Raw genomic sequence first — 14,845 nt, 5'->3', positions numbered from 1 at the left:
CCAGCGATTCTACAACAAGGATTTTACCCTGTGGATATACTTGCATTATACCATTGTTTATAGAAGCAAAAATTAGAAACCACCCCAATGTTTGTTAATAAAAGGATGATTACGTAACCTATTGTACACACATTCAATGGTATATTATGCAATTAGGAAAAAAATAATGAGGAAGATTTGTATCTGCAGATAGGGAAAGATCTCCAAGATAAACTTTTCAACAAGATGTAAAGCAATATGTGTGGTATGACTGCACTTGTGTAAATAAGAAAAAGGAAATGTATATAAGCTGGTATATACATAAAACATTTTTATATGTATATACACAAAACAACTATTAACTGTGGTTAATTTGGTGGAGAGAAACTTGGAGTGTTAAGAGGGGGAAACCGTCTCCTTTTTTATTTCATACTTTTTAAAACCGCATATACATAATTTTAAATATAGATGGTTCTAAAGAAAGAAGGGATCCTCCTTTCCTTCTCCTGCAGCCTGGAAGAAGGCAACTTGAGGAGCGAGTGCTACTAGGCAGCTCACACTGTGGCTTTTGTCTCCTTGGAAGAAGCGCCCTGGGCACCCACAGTGCTCTAGAGACCTCACTGTTACCCCAGAGTGATTTCGTCAGAACCACCTGGCTTGCACTGAAAACACCTGCAATGCCAAACCTCTCTTATTTTCTAAGCCAGGGTGAGGGTGTAGGGATAAAATGTTGTTTATTTTCCAATCTCATCACCTGCGATTTTGTTTTTAAAAAATCTATTTGCCTCAAATTCACTTCAGATACACCAGTGACTATGTAATTTGATTGTCACAATCTTCATTTCTCATTGTTATAAATGTATTAGAAACTGTAAATGTTGCCTCTCCCTCGCTCATAAAACCCCTGTTCTTTTTATAATTAACAATCTTAACTTGAGCATGTCCATTTAAAATAATATGCTTGGACTTCCCTGGTGGCGCAGTGGTTGAGAATCTGCCTGCCAATGCAGGGGACACGGGTTCGAGCCCTGGTCTGGGAAGATCCCACATGCCGCGGAGCAACTGGGCCCGTGAGCCACAACTACTGAGCTTGCGCGTCTGGAGCCTGTGCTCCACAGCAAGAGAGACCACGACAGTGAGAGGCCCGCGCACCGCAATGAAGAGTGGCCCCCGCTCGCCGCAACTAGAGAAAGCCCTCGCATAGAAACGAAGACCCAACACAGCCAAAAATAAATAATTAATTAATTAATTAATTAAAAATAAAAAAAATTTTAAAAATTAAAAAAATAAAATAATATGCTTCCAACAAAAATAGGAAAACCTAACAGGTATTATTTCCTATGATAGCCTTTCTTATATGAAAGTCAGCATATAACATATATTTGCAAAAAAGTACTCACAAATATCCAATTATGTACAAATATACAACTATACAATTACAAAAATATACAATTATGAAGGAATTTTACACTTCAGTGTGTCACAATAAATACATCATACAAAAACTATTTCAGGTTTCTCATTTTAAAGGAATTTAAAACTAGTTGCTAAAAAGAACAGAAGAGTCATATTGGACACACACTGTGCAAGTATGTAAGTATGAATCATGGTTAGAAAATAAGTCATTTATGAGCATATTAAGTTGGTCTTTATCACTACCTTAATCTTCATTTTGGGTTCTTACACAGCATCCCAGAGTTAGGGAGGAGAAGTAATCCTCAAACTATTTCTCCCTTGAAGTATGCTCAAATAGAAACAATTCCTTTGACAAGGGCTGAACCCAGTACCCTTGTGTGTTTCATACACAGTTTCCCCGGGAAGTTTTGGGATGTGTGTGCAAAATTACTGTGATGTAACTGAAGGAACAAAATATTGCTCGTTTCTACCTTGATCCATCTGCGATGGCCTTGAGACCTCGTGATGTAATTGATGTGTGAAATCATTTTCTTCCTTTAGCGAATAAGGCTGTGTGACATTTGCCACCGTGGCATCATTTTTTATGCTTTTTAAAAAATATATATAATGAGCTTGATTTTCTTTATGTTCCTGACAGAGATAGCAAACTATTATCATTTTATGAAGCTGACGAGCAGTAGTCCTCAACATGTGGTTCCTGCATCAGCAGAATTAAATCACCTGGGAGCTTGTTAGAACTGCTGGTTCTTGGACCTTGCCCCAGACCTACTGAGTCAGAAACCCTGGGTGTGGGGCCCAACAATCTGTATTTAACAATCCCTAAAGCTTGAGAACAAGGTCTTTATGGGAATTCCTACGGTGTGGGACCAAGAACTGTAAAATATCTTGCCCTGCTTTTGTGATACCTCTGACCCTGTAGTAAAAGAATACTTACTCTCAATTCATCTATATACTCCAGAGCAATGATTTTGAAAAGTCCAACTACTTGCACCAGAATCCAGTGGAGGATGTGTTAAAATGCAGCTTCCTGGACCTCTATGAAGGCAGGGCCTGATAATCTGCATTTTAAATACACCTTCCAAACAAGATGTAAAAACTGAACTGAGGTTCTAACTCCACTGCTGCAGTATTTCTTGAGACAGATTCTTAATGAGTTCTTATTCTACTTTCTTACATTTTCATTTTGGCATTTTCTTACTGTCCCTGCTGCCTGCCTCTCTGGTATCATCACTATATCTATCTTTGGAAAAGGGCAGGTGACGTTGAGTGACAGGGGAAGGTGAAACAAATTTTGTAAAATTTATGTTACTTACTTGAAATGCTTCCCCCAACCTGATATGAACGACTGGAAGTTGACTAAAATGAAAGAAAATGCTAAATCTTCATGTTACACCTTCCTGTCAATAACAATTATTTATGGGCATTATGAACACATCCAGAGAGCCTAAACCAGCAGAAGGGTGCTGAGGAGGGTTGTGCAATAGCCTCCAACCTGCTCTCCCTGCTTCTGTGGCTTCATTGCACTGAGAGCTGCCTCTTGACCCAAGAGCCAAACCAGTGGACTCTTCATCAACTTTCACCTTTTGAATTCTCTGAAGATTCAACTTTTTCTTTTTTTGACAGCACCACAAGGCAAGGATCTTAGTTCCCCACCAGGGTTGAACCTGGGCCCTCGGCAGTGAAAGCGCGGAGTCCTAACCACTGGACCGCCAGGGATTTTGAACACACCTTTCATCTTGAGATTCTTACGTTCCTCACTGTTGTTGGACATCATCTCTGCTGGCTCTTTTCCTGCCTTTCTTGGAGGCTCCTTCTTTGTCTGCTGCTTTTCCTTAGTTTCTTCCCTCCACTCTCTCTTTCACCACCACTCCCTTTTCTTGTGACCTTGTTTCCTCTCTCTTAATATTATTGAATATTTACTATGGGTCAGACACCCTTCTAGGCACTTTACATAAAATAACTCAGTTAATTTTTACACTTCACATTCGTGGGAACTGAAACTGGGAAGTTAGGTTAATTTGCCCAAAGTCACCTGGCTAGTTAGTGATGGAGCTGTTATTTAAACCCCAGCATCCTGGCTCCAGAGCCTATACTCTTAACCACTCCATCACATACCTTCTTTTCTTAATCTACAAGCCCATTTAGGTGAGCTAATCTTTTTTTTTTTCTTTTACTTCAACTTCCACCTAAGAGATTATTTACTTGATATCTCCTAACTGTGGTCCCTGTGGCTCACCGGACTACTTCACTGGAATTTCCCCGCAGTGCATTAAACTGTTAATATCCCCACAACTGAACTCATTGCTTCTCTTTTCTCTATTCTCCGTCTTAGTTAACGGTGTCTCTGTTCTGCTGTCACGAATGCAAAAAACCCTGGATCTGTCCTGTGGTTCTTCTTCCCCGATCGAACTGGTGATCAAGTCCAGTTTATTTCACTTCCTTACCATTTAAATTTTATTTCTGTTCCCTCCTCTTCTTCTCTCCTGCTACCACATGGACACTTTGGGATTACAGTAATATTCTGCTCATTCTCTTGGCCAGAGGATTCGATTTTACCTTGTGAAATTACGAGTCTCTTAACGGACAATATTCATTTTTTGAACCATCTACTATGAAGCTTGGAGCCATACAGGAAGACTACTTATAAAAAAAATCCACAGGAATTTATGACATGATTTTCTGAACTAACTTCTCTTTTGTCATTACCATATTCTCCTCCACATATTTTTTATTTGACTTTTCCTACTCGTTTTCAATTTTATTTTATGCCACTGTACCCACAATAAATTACTTGCAGTTCCCCCAGATTTGCATCTATCTATTGAATATCTATCTACCCATCTATCTGTCTTCATGCTGGAATGTCCTTTCCCATTTTGCATTTTCAAGCCTCAGTACAGGATCATTTTATTCTAGAAATTGTTTATGACAACTAACTTATGCCACTTCAGTATGACACATACATTTTTAAATTTTAACACCTATTGCTCTTATTTACTTAGATACGTTGGTCCCTCCTGAAGTGTAATCTCTGAAGAAGACTATATCTTCTTATCTTTCTATTCTCAGTGGCCCAATACAGGCTGCACATTCAGAAGTGGCTCATGAAGTAATTCTAGAAATAATAATAGTCATCCTTACTGAGCAATTACCATCTGACAATGGCAAGCCAAACTTTGATGACATCTCAGTGAAGACTACATATACCACTACTTCTCTATTTTAGAGGTTTCTATAATTTTGTAATTCTTTTTAATCATTTTAAAGCCCTGTTTCTCCAGCAATAGTAAAACCCTTAAAAACAAGAATGTATTACATGCTGGTTCCAAGAAGGGGGGAAATTGGGATAAACCATATCCTACTCTCAAAGGAACCATTTAAGACAGTGAGTAATGGCATCTGAAAGGCAGAGGTGAAGGAGCCCAGGGTTGATGTGGATCTGGCTCTGTGGGGGGTTATCAGCAGTGAGCTCTTCATAAAATGACAAATTCTCTGTATTTTCACATAGCCAAGTCAGGCATTTCTTGGCCCATTTGTGGGAAGGAGACACAAGAGAGCAGGAAATTGCTTTGATGCTCCTAGTTTTAGTTTCTTAGGGCTGCTGTTACAAGGTACCACAAACTTGATGACTTAACCAACAAAATTTTATTCTCTCACAGTTCTGGAGGCTAGTAATCTGAAATCAAGGTGTCCACAGCATGGGTTCCTTCTGTGGGCTCTGAGGGAGAAACTGCCTCTCTCCTCTCTTCCGGTGGTTGCTGGCAATCCTTGGCTTTCCTTGGCTTGTAGCTACATCAATCCAATCTCTGCCTCCTTTTCGCATTCCTTCTTCTGTGTGTGTGTCTAGTATGACCTTGACTTGATTACATTGCTAAGACACTATTTCCTAATAAGGTCACATTCACTGGTTCCAGGGGTTAGGACTTGAGTATATCTTTTGGGGGACACAATTCAACCCACGACATTCCCTAAAATCCCCTCAGCATATAGGCCTTTCCACTGCTTTGTGGGTGGTGGTGTTAAGGATAGTGAAGAGCTGAGAATGGCCTGGGAATACTGGGGTTCTGCATCACAAATCCTCCACCACTTCACTCATCCATTCAGTGGATGAGGCCAAGAAGAATTATTTATTTATTTCTACTTTTTAAGGGTCTGAAATTGTATTTGAAATAAACACATATTTGAGTTTAATTAAAATAATTCTAAAGCATCTATTTGCTATAAAGCACTAGAGTCAAGAGTTTAATGATATGTTTTAGATTTTTAAGTCATTTTGTTGGGAATTCCCTGAAGGTCCAGTAGTTAGGACTCTGTGTTTTCACTGCTAAGGACTTGGGTTCGATCCCTGGTTGGGGAACTAAGATCCTGCAAGCCACGAGGCGTAGCCAAACGTAAGAGGAAAAATGTCATTTTGTTGCAGAAATTTTTGAACACGCACAAAAGTTGAGAAAATTGAATAATGAACCCCTATGTATCCATTGTCCAGCTCAACCATAATCGGCATTTTGGTATCTTGCTTCATCTGTTCCCTACTCTGAGTTTTTTTTTCTTTTTTTCCTAGAAAATTTTTAAGCAAAACTTAGACATCATGTCATTTCACTTATAGAGAACTTCAGAATGTATCTCCCATAAAGAATGTTAGTGGGCTTATGTAAAAGAAGGCCCTTGTGTCCAACAAAATCTTACTCCTAGAGGATAGATTCTTCTCCCATGTAGATTAGTTTAATTAGATTATTTTTCACACTTAGCATCTGATATCAACCATTCCCCCGACCTGACCCCACTTCTCCTGAGGCTGTTCACTTGTTTATTTAAATGGATCATTGTTTTAATTATATATTGCTTTGTGACAAATTACCCCAAAACTTAGCAACTTAAAACAATAAACATTTATCATCTCAAGTTACTGTAGGTCAGGAGTTCAGGAGCTTAATTTTAGTTGGGTGATTCTGGTTGAGAGTCTCTCATAAGATTGAAGTCAAGATATCAGTGGGAGTTGCATTCATCTGAAGGCTTGACTTGGGCTGGAGGATCTATTTCCAGGATGGCTCCTCACATGGTTATTGGCAGGAGGCCTCAGTTCCTATTAGCTGTTGGCCGGAGGCCACATGAAATTCTGCAGAGGGCTGCTTGAGTATCCTCATAAGATGGCAGGTGACTTCCCTCAGAGTGACTTATTTGAGAGAGAGCAGGGAGGAAATCACAGTGCCTTTTATGAGCTAGTCTTGGTAGTCAGACATCATCAATTCTATCACAATGTATTTATTAGAAGCAAGTCACCAAGTCCAGCCTACACTCAAAAGAGGAAGAATTAAGTCTCACTCCTTCAAGGAAGGAGTATCAGAGAATTTGTGGACATATTTTAAAATCACCATAACCATCAATGAGCAGGACATCATACAAAAATGAAGAGGGAACTAAACCATAGTATATGTCAATGATTAACAACTGACTTAGCCTCTAGGGGAAGATGTGATAAGCTACATCAAAACACATTCTGAAAATTTCCCTTTAAGTTCCTTTTCTTAATTTCTGGCTTCTTCTCTTCTCCTTGCTACGGCATCCCAAATAACATAAAGATTTTTCTAGCTGTCCTAACACTGCCGTGTCCTACCCAGACAAGTCTTCCTCCTCAAAAATCCTCTATACTTATAAATTATTGTTTAGCCATTTCCTTCCCATTACATCTAGTCATAAGTTTTATTTCCTTAGTGTAGACTACAGCAGACCTAGACTTTTAAAATCCAGTTACATTTTTAGAGTTGGATGAAATGGATCTCCCAAATCATTTCACCATTAGAAAATTAAATCAACATGCCAAAACTTATATTTCAACAAATAATAAAAATAAAAGAGAAAAGGTAATGGATAAACTGAAGAATTATGAAATAGGAGAGCTGTAAGTGCTCATAGAGATTTTCTAGTTCAGGTCCATGGCTTTCTCTTCAGTGCACGAAGCGAGGCCCACTTAAATATTTTGTTCCAAAGTTGCCCAGCTAGTTAATGGGCACAATTTAGACTATCTTTCAAGTTTGTTAATTTCCAGTTTAATATTCTTTCCACTATATCACAGTTCATTTTGGTCTTCATTGTTAGACCTTTTAATGGATTATTTCAGAATTTTATTTTAGCTTTACTTAGAGGAAGTCAACTTGCAAAGTGAATCTAGGTTCCGTAATTCACAGTGTGTATTTAGGTCAGTAGGTAGAGTTAGGCATATAGTTTGTTGTCCCAAGCAAGACTTCTCGGGAATAAAAGAGGGTGTTATTAGTAATTGTATTAGGCTGACAGATGTAAATTGGAAAGGCTTTGGGTAAACTGCTGTAAGTGGCAACCTATTAGTAGGTGCATAATGAGTAGAGAAGCTTCTGGGTTGTTCTCATACTATATTTATACTTTCTAAATATCTTCAACACATATGTTCATTTGACCATAGCACATAATTTAATAATCCAAGAAAAGAGTTTGGTTTTTTTTTTTCAATAACTGTCTTCCAGATAGTCCTACAGTTCCTTTGAGAATGGCAGGAAAGACAGTTCCAAATTCCTGATCAAGAGTAATCAATCAAGCAATCAATTAATTAATTTAATAGATACGTATTGTTCATTGTGTACCAGGCATTGTTTTAGGAGCCAGAGATATGATAATGAAGAAAACATACAAAAATCTCTATGTTCTTGAGGCCTATATTCTAGTAATGAAACAACAGTGATTTTATTGATCTATACAATTAGCAAGATTTGGGTTTTTCATTCCTTGTTTCAGTAATGGGGATAGATGTATTATTGAGGCATCCCTGTCCTTAGGCCAGATTCCTTGGTGACCTATGCCATATACTACAAATCAGTAGATTGAGATATAGTAAGGGATGCAACGGAAGTCATGGATCAGACAGTTTTTCTGCGTCTATGTATCTGAGCAATATGGGGGTTACTCCTATGACCTTGAGCTCTGTAGTCTTATAGTCTGATCCAGTGAGCTGATTTGCTTCAACAAAGTAAACTCATTTGTCTCGCCCAAGGGAAACATTTTGCCAATTTTACAGTTGGATAGTTCCTTTTTTAAAAAATGCATTAGTAGTTATTTCAGCATTAAGGTTTCCCATAAATTAAATCTGTGTTATTTCCAGCTGAGCTAGAATTTCACCAGAATGATAGAGTCCTACTAATTACAGTGTTAAGTAAATCCTCATCCTCTCTGTAAGTAACATAGGTGGTAATTTACTCTTCTGTAGATGTATAAATTAAGCCACCAGGAGGTTAACTAATTCGCTCAAGGTATGTGGCAGGGTTGAAATTGAATCCAAAAACCTTGATTCCTAATTTTTAAAATCAAATGATCTCTTTTCCTATGTTTAGCTATATTTATAAATGAAAATCTATATATAAATAATAGTCTATGTATACAAATAATTTCCTATTTCTAGAAATAATTTATCTATTATCTATCTATCATCATCATCTACCTATTATAATATCAATATGAATCTAGTATTAACAGTGTAATAGTGTTGGGATTCATCCAGTAAGATCTTTTAAGTGGTTATTTTATTCTAATGACCCTCAAGAATAGAAAACCTCAGGGATATGGATTAGTTTAAGCCAAAAAACATTTACATTCCCCAACTTGTTCAGCTGTTTGGTGGTATAGTAAAGGATGAAAATAATTGAGCTTTCCTCACGAAGTTTTATTCTCCTCCTAGGCTTGCACTAAGCAAGAGTGGCCTGTGAATAGCTTTTCTGGGCTAAACAGAATGTCTGATAGTTACTTTCGGACTTTGGAGGAGGTTCCAGAATTTGGGAGTTAGGTGTATAGGAAAAGTTTTTACTTTCCTTATTTTGCAGGAAAATACCATCCTTAACCAAATTATGAAAGAGAAAGTCCAGTGGCATATTTACTTCTACCATAATCACCATCATCACCATTATCATCTAAATGTAGTTAAGCACCCACGTGCATTTAAATGTCTGTGCTGTTTATAGTGATAGATGAAAGGGAAGCAAAACAAAGATACTGAAATGTTTCTCCAACTCTTGCTAAAGAAAGATGAGAGGCCTTTCTAAAATCCTTTTGTACCCTAAAATAATGAATTAAAATAATTTTCTTCCAATTATTCATCCTAACACTTTTTATTTAATAAAAAGACAAATAATTTTAAGGACATCAATGGGTAAAAATTGCATGTAAGTCAGGAAAGAGAAAATCTGCAATGATTTTTGTTAAAACCATAGCCCCAGAACAACAGTGTAAAGATCCAACATCTCAAACCAAACAAAAAATCCCAAACACCAAAATAACCAAAATACACACAGGCACTGTTTTTATGCTACATATAAAGGATACATTTAGGGTTCACACTGCTCAATATATTTCTCCAAACATAAATTAATTCTGTTTGTTTGAAAAGTTATTAGGCCTTTAGGACAGTCTGGTCATGCAATTGATCCATACTCACAAATTTTATTGATATCTTTGAAAAATCTGCACAGGAAATGACTAGGATTGAATCTTAGAAATTATGTATGTCTAAAGTAGATCTAATTTTGAAGGTGTTAATTTGGAAAGATCAAGGAGATTAAGGGGAATCAATTGAAAACACCCCCATACAAAAGAAAACATGAATCTAATTTTCTGGGTGAACACTTTTGCTGTGAGTTCAATTTCTCTTTTAGAAGTTTGGCCAAAATGGATTACAAATATCAAACTTTAAGTAAAATGCAGTTTGCTTTCCAAATCTCTCTCTCACAAACACACAGACACACAGACGCACACACACACAAATTCAGAACACACCTTTAATTTTCAGGTCTTTATTGATGATTCCAGAGCAGGCAACATTATAGAATGGACTAAGAGACCAGTAGAATATGTTTCTTATTATATGAACTACTGTAAGGTAATTCGTTAGCAAAATGTATAAGCAAATAATATACTAAGAGATAAATGAGTCACATTGTACATCAAGAAAATTCTAAGAGAACACAGGCAAATTCATCTGAAGCCCTTGAAGAGCTTTGTAATTTAATGATGAAATATACAAACAAGCTGTAATTTCCCCTACATTAAAAAAACAAAACCAAACCTCTTTTGACCCAATATCTCCCTTTAGCTACTGCTTCATTTCTTTGCTTCCTTTCATAACAAACTTCTTTGAAAATGTCTCCAATTCTTATTCCCTTTCATGCTGGAACTCACTCCAGTCAAAATAGTTCACGTCAGGGTCGCCACTGACCCTCTTTTTGTCAAATCAAATGGCGTTTTTTCTCAGTCTTCAACTTAATTGATGATTTACTACAGTTGATCTCTCTTTCTTGAAGCAGCTTACTGTCTTCACTCGGCTCCTGAAATAAACCACTATCTTGGTTCTTCTATTATCTTACTGATTTTTTCTTTAAAACTCTTCAATGATTTCATTTCCCCCAAAGCAAAAGCCAAGGTCCTTACAATGGCCCATGAGGCACTCTGTCTTCCAGCCTTTTTGCCTTACAAATTTTGTTTTATAGTCATTCTGTCACTTCCTTTATTCCTGCCATTTTGGCTTCTCTGTTTTTTACAAACAGGCCAGGTATGCTCCGACCTCAGAGCTTTTGCACTGGCTCTTCCTCCTCCTAGAATATCTACGTGAATTGCTCCTTTGCTTCCTTCAGGTTTTTATTCCTGTGATACTATGTCTGTGAGCTCCCAACCCTCTTCATGCTCCTTATCATACTTAACTTTTTTTCCTTATCAACTTTATTTCCTTATCACTCATCAGGTGCTTATCACCACCTGACATATTACATATTTACTTTTAAAGTTGACTATTATCTGTCTCTATCACTAGAATATAAGTTCAATGGGCAGAACCATCAGTTTATTCCATGCCATAACCTTAGCACTTAGAATGATGGACACAAAATGGCCCTCAATAAAAATGTATTGGAAAATGTATGGACGGAAGAATGAATGATTGACTAAATGAATAAACAAAAACAATTTAGTTCATTAAAATCCCTGGTAGCAGATGATAATTAACAATTACTTTTTAAGAAGAGTCAATTACAGTAAATGGGGATTGCTTTACTTAACCAACTTTTCTGATACTCTAGCTGATTCAGAATTTCCTTATGCAGAACTAAAAATATGTACTGTGATCTGAATCATAATGATTCACTCAGTGAATTAAGGGGCATAGTTACCCTTTGCTGTTGATTTGTACACTGTTCCCTCTGAGAAGGGAAACCAGCTGCAGTGGAAAAGAAAAATGCATTTAAAATTTTCCATACTAAAACTTATAGCAATTTTAATGAACTGACTGGTATCATCATTGATAGAGACTAAAAATTCTACTTAAGTACACTGCTTGCAGTTTGTGGAGTTGCTGAGGAGTGAAATAGTTCCAGGTTTGATTACACTGGCTCAATAGTTGGACTTTCCCAGGTATAGAGATAACAGGTAGGTAAAATAAAGTGCACAAGTAATTTTGAAAATTATTTAGAAAAATAAAAGTAGACATTTATCTACGTATTTATTACCACCATTTGCATGCTTCGATCAAATCTGGAAACCTATATAAAAAATGTGAAAAGATATAAAAACCCCAAGATTCAGTTTTATGTACTTTTTCCCTCACACTCACTCCTGCTTGCAGTCTTACTACATTTATTCTCATTCTGTTATACTTCCAGCTAATGTATAACTTAGCTGATGTTCTTTAGAGACCAAAGCCTTTCAGGATATGATTCATTTCCTCCTCTGTACTACCCTATATTCCTGTAATATACTTATTGACCTCATTGCCTTTTCTTTTTGCCTTAAAAAAAAATCTATCTCCCATCAGACTGTGAGCTCCTCGGCAGGGCCAAGATTAACCCTTTCTTTGTACTCCTGGAGCCTAGTACAGTGTCTGGTCTATAGCAGTCTCTCTATAAATATTTGTCAAAATAAATTGATTTGTTCCATTTGCAGTAGTAATGGGAAGAGGGTAAACATCTGCTACTTTCTTGTTTCTAGAATGAAATACATTAATTAGCTGCTGAGTTGAATTGTTCTAAGTAAATTCTTACATAGTTGCTTGTAATTCAGGGGTTCAGTCCTATCATTTTCAGCTGTGTACCTTCTGGGCTTCAGTTTTGCATGTAAAATGGTCATAATAATAGTTAATAATAGAATTATGATGAGGAATAGATGGGACAATATATTAAAGGATTTTGCATGGTGTCCAGAACATAGTAAATATCTGTTAGCTATTTTTGTTCTTCTTCTTCTAATTAGTAATCTTGGTTTGTTTTTGGTAACCAGTGCATTATAACAGATGAAACATTCAGTTCATATTAGTTGGAATTATTATCATTGGTTTGGTTTTAGTCTTAAGGCATAATCCAGTTGTAGAATTGATTATGTGTTTGCATAACTCTTCCTTTCATGATTAATGAGGACCTGAAAGAATTTTCAAGCATAGAAGTTTGCCCTTCTCTAAGTTGGACTTGGTGTATGTGTGTATGTGTATGTTCTCCTCTCTTCTCTGGCAAGAGTGTCAGAAGGGAAGCCTCCCATAAGAAGGGAACCAACCTCTGAATCACTGAATCAACGCCCTTGTGAGGTGTGGGCAACAGGTTCTCTGGCAATGCTGAGGTTAGCCAAACCTGGGGACTGAGGAAGAGGGCAGGTGATGCCATTGTTTGGTTAAAGAGGTAACATCAGAAACAGATCGTTCGGAAGCTGGTAAAACAACGTCTGCCTGACTATGCCTGGTGGGTGGATCCCTTGCGGAGGGACAGTAGATTGTGATTCTGGATCTTCAAGGAATAATGAAATGTTCTTGAAAAACCAAGACCTTGGGGACACAGCAGGGACACCTGATCTGAAAGCGCTGAGCACTAAGCTTTATAATCCAGGAGTCCTATTTCTGGCCTTGGCTAAGTTTAGCATGGAAGACCATCAAAGGAGCATAGTGTCCCTTGCTGTGAGGTAGATGAGTTAAGAATCATTGCAGAATGTGATGCCAGAGGGAAAAATCATTTCTGTAAGTTGAAAGAAAAACAGTTTCAAAGCATAACTGAGGAGGATTAAAACCATAAATCAAACAAAATCCATAGCATCTAAATGAATGCCTTTTAACTGAATTTTTTATGATACCATTTTGTTATTGCGACAAAATATACATAACATAAATATTACCATTTTAACCATTCTTTTTTTGGCTGCCCGTGCAGGGCTTGTGGGATCTTAGTTCCCTGACCAGGGATTGAGCCTAGGCCCTCGGCCATGAGAGTGTGGACTCCTAACCACTGGACTACCAGGGAATTCCCATTTTAACCATTTTTTTTTAAAACCAATCTGTTGATTTTATAAATTTATTTATTTATTTATTTATTTATTTATTTATTTTTGGCTGCATTGGGTTTTCGTTGTTGTGCACGGGCTTTCTCTAATTGCGGCGAGCGGGGGCTACTCTTTATTGCAGTGCGTGGGCTTCTCATTGCGGTGGCTTCTCTTGTTGCAGAGCAGGGGCTCTAGGTGTGCAGGCTTCAGTAGTTGTGGCACACAGGCTCAGTAGTTGTGGCTCACAGGCTCTAGAGCACAGGCTCAGTAGTTGTGGCTCACGGGTTTAGTTGCTCTGCTGCATGTGGGATCTTCCCGGACCAGGGCTCGAACCCATGTCCCCTGCATTGGCAGGTGGATTCTTAACCACTGTGCCACAGGGAAGTCCCATTTTAACCATTTTTTGATTGAAATGTAGTTTGTTTACAATAAGATTTTAGTTTCAGATGTACAACATAGGGATTCAATGTTTTTATAGATTATACTCCACTTAGTTATTACAAAAAAATGACTATATTTCCCTGGTTGTACAATATATCCTTATTGCTTATTTACTTTATACTTAGTAGATTGTAGATCTCTTAGTAGATCTCTTAGTAGATCTCTTAATCCTCTACCCCTATCTTGCCCCCTTCCTATGGGTAACCACTAGTTTGTTCTCTGTGAGTCTGTTTCTGTTTTGTTATAATCATTCATTTTATTTTTAGATTCCATATATAAGAATAACATACAGTATTTGTCCTCCTCTGTCTGACTTATTTCACTAAGAATAATATCCTCAAGGTCCATCCACACTGTTGAAAATGACAGAATTTCATTCTTTTTTATGGCTGAGTAATATTCCATTGTCGATATGTACCACATTTTCTTTATCTATCCATTGTTGGTGGATACGTAGGTTGCTTCCATATCTTGGCTATTGTAAATAATACTGTTATGAATATTGGGATGTGTGTATCTTTGCAAATTAGTGTTTTCATTGCCAGTAGTGAAATTGCTGGGTCATATGGTAGTTCTATTTTTAGTTTTTAAGAGGAACCTCCACGCTGTTTTCCATAATGGCAGCACCAATTTACATTCCTACCAACAGTTTACTAGGGTTCCATTTTCTCCACATCCCTGCCAACATTTGTTATTTTTAGACCTT

The sequence above is a fragment of the Balaenoptera borealis genome (assembly GCF_965194805.1).
Source record: "Balaenoptera borealis genome assembly, chromosome: 6".
Lineage (NCBI taxonomy): Eukaryota > Metazoa > Chordata > Mammalia > Artiodactyla > Balaenopteridae > Balaenoptera > Balaenoptera borealis.
Note: the sequence above shows the minus strand (reverse complement) of the source record.